Genomic DNA, 3,670 nt, shown 5'->3' on the forward strand with positions numbered 1-3,670 from the left:
TAAATCACATTTTATATATATAATAATTTATTACTAATAAATTTTTAAATAACATACATTCAAATACATACTAGAGTAACCTAATTAGTTTTCTCATCAAGTTTAATGTCACTCGTCCAAAATAAAAAATCACAGGCACTTGTGAATTTCATTGTGTTTGACTCTTGTGAATTTTGGGTGATATATCCAAATCAAATTATTAATATTTGCGCCCGACATGTAGATGTAATAACAAATAACAGGGCATATCATTGGGCCTTCTAAATAGTATTTGCATAAGATCCATTGCTTCTGTTATTACTTTCTGATTTTTGTGGTGCATGATCCTTAGGTGTACTGTGCAGTAATTAGACAAAGCAATATCCTTTCATTTTCGTCCACGCATAAATAATTGGATGTAACTAACTTTATCAATGGAAGCAAGATCTATCTTCAATGTAATCTACCCAACAAACCGAATATTGTGTTTTTTCTTTTTTCCTACAAGTTAATTCTACTTATATTTGATAAAGTTCTTCAATTGTAATGAATAGTAGTATTTTTATACTTTATGGAATTAATTCAGTATGGTTTGAAATTAATAAAAAAAATTGTAATTACATTTTATTTTATGTTATTTATATGTATTGTGGTGAGGACTGAGGAGTGTTGAAGTTAGTCCCACATCAAAGAAAGCAAAGAAGAGTGAGGAGTTTATAAGATGAGAGACCCATTAACTTGATACCTTAAGGTTTTGAGTTGGATGTGGTGTCTTCTCATCTTATGTTCTCTCGGTCTGATTTATATGCACACTTGAGGGAGAGACATATACATGTCTCAATAAAATTTCTAAATTTAATTTTTATGCATATAAAATTGTATTATGTGATAGTAACAAAAATAACTACTTTTTATATTTACTGTGTAAATTATCATTTAATAGTATAATTATTTTACATTTTTAATGCATCAAAATTAAACTTGATAATAATAAGCAATATCTATATTAAAAGAACAAAAAAAGATGACTGGGCACATGCACGATGAAGATTGGCTCTTTGCTAAAATTTCCCAATCAACATATCTAATTGACACTTAACCCATGAACCCCAAAATCTCCAATAGTCTCTTTCTGTCTGATGAAGAACCATATGTACGTGGACATTGGAGAAGACAAGTGATTGTGTTTAAAGGTCAACGACTTCACATGTTTATGTCTGCAATTTACATCTAAATGTCACAAAATTAAACGATTGAACCCTTCACACAACATGGATGACTAAGTACTATTATTTAATTTGTGTGCATGAATGCAACTTAAATACATATAGTTTTGGAAATTCAATTTCAAGTGGTTCAACTCAACCCATCTTTTATCGTAAAGATACACTTTAACGACCAATTTAGAAGATTCATCAGTTCCTTCAATTTAGTAGCCACTGTGGACTACGTACTATGTCAATTTATGCGAACGTGGAGTTGATGATTTCTATGTATGGATCAGATAATGCTACATATATCCCCGTACATATCATATATATTATATAAAATAATTTAATTAAACATGTTAAATTATGACCATTTTTTTCTACCTTCAAATAAATAAAAAGAGCTAGCTAGCTATGGGTGCTTGTAGATTTTAAGGTTTGTGTCTGGAATGATTTTCAACTTACAAAACCAAACCTTGACCTCTTTTTAATTGTCGGCTAAATTTTTACACGCAGATTGTTCCCTAAAGTGGTCAATTAACACGTGAGGTTGATGTGCACAAAGCGCCAATTATTCCTGACGTGGTTAAATCGAAAAATGTGTGGATAATGATCGTGACAGGAGTAACCTAACACTAACACTATATAATTATATATATTTAATGAGACCATACAATATAGTATATAATAAACTATTATCTAGGTGGTCAAATTATCTGGTAATCATACTTTAGCACCTAACCATATCTTGTATGACCGGGATGCTATATTTTAGGAAAAGGTTTATATTAATGGACGTCTAATTATTTGTTTTAACTTATATTAGGGTAAAGTATATTTTTTGTTTTTAAAATTTGATAAAAATTTTAAAAATATTTTTAAGTTTTATTTTGTTTTAATTTTGTCCAAAAAAATTTTATTTGTATCAAATATACCTTCAACGGCTAAATTTTCAAAAAATTTAAGACTAGTCTAATAATAATTCATGAAAATTATGCTTAATTTGCTTGTGTTAAGAGGTTGTTCTTATGAAATTGTTGTTGAATCAGTCTTAAATTTTTTGAAAAATTAACCGTTAGGGGTATATTTGATGTAAATCGAAAATTTTTGGAACAAAATTGAAACAAAATAAAATTTAGGGATATTTTTGAAACATTTGTCAAACTTTAAGGACAACCAATATATTTTATCCTTTATATTAAACCATTCTTTTATTTTAACCCATGACAATAATAAAAAGTCTCACGGTCCACAAATTTAATCAAATAAAATACATAAATTCAGTTACAATTTTAGTTTTTATCATCTTATCTTATTTTTATGTTACCTTCTTATCTTATCTTCGCTTTTATTTTTCGTAAACAATATTCTATATATATTTAGTTTTACTTTCATAATTCAATCAATCAAAAAATACATAATAAAGCATTCTTTATTTTTACGTACTCTTTATGTACTCTTTCAATTTTAATTATCAGAGCACCCATACAATTTCTCCTTTACAAACTTTCTCTCGAAAGTTTTTCTCCACGTTCAATTCAAATATTCACAAGACAGTGCCCTCATTGTGTGAAAGCTCACGCAAGATGGGACGAAACTTGCACATATCGTCACTTTTTTCCACCGGAAATTCACCGCTCTACTGATCTTTACGGTTTATTCACGGAGTTCCGCAACCGAAAATTTTTTATAAGAAAAATTGTTAAAAGGAATGATACTATGTGTAAGAAGCATCTTCTTGGTCTTGTTTGGATGGCCAAACAATGGAGAAAGCATCCGATTAAAAAATCTCAAAGTTCGTATTTAAAAATGAAAAGGAAGCTTTAAAAACAGTCGAATGCACCAAATGGCGAAGGAAATTGAGAGTCATCAGAGAAAAGGATCCACCTTCGGAGGACGAAGACGAAGCTGAAGATCAAAGCCCAATTGTCGGAACCTAAAAAGTTATAATTTTACCCTTTTATTATCTTATCTTATTTTTATGTTACATTCTTATTTTATATTTGTTTTTATTTTTCGTAGATAATACTTTATATATATTTAGTTTTACTTTCATAATTTAACCAATCAAAAAATACATAATAAAGTGTTCTTTATTTTTACGTACTCTTTATGTACTCTTTTAATTTTATTAATTCAAACGTTAATTGGTACTTGGTAGACATATATATAAAATTAATTCGTAGTGTTAGAAATTCAGTACATTTGGTAAGTGATATAGGTGATTTTGGTTCTTTCTAATTTGTAAGTGATTGAAATTTAAGTAAATAATTATGGACGATAGTAAGTTAAATTCTAGTTACTATGAAATCAAGTTAAGCACGAGTAGTATGGGGTCAATAATATATATAATATTAAAAAATTATACAAAAAATTTTATAATGTAAAATATATTACAAAAATATACCGATAGATAATATATTTTAAAGTACAAAAAATATGTATGTACTTTTTACTAATGAAGTGGTCGATTCTTAGTATCA

The sequence above is a fragment of the Arachis ipaensis genome, chromosome B05, assembly GCF_000816755.2.
Source record: "Arachis ipaensis cultivar K30076 chromosome B05, Araip1.1, whole genome shotgun sequence".
Lineage (NCBI taxonomy): Eukaryota > Viridiplantae > Streptophyta > Magnoliopsida > Fabales > Fabaceae > Arachis > Arachis ipaensis.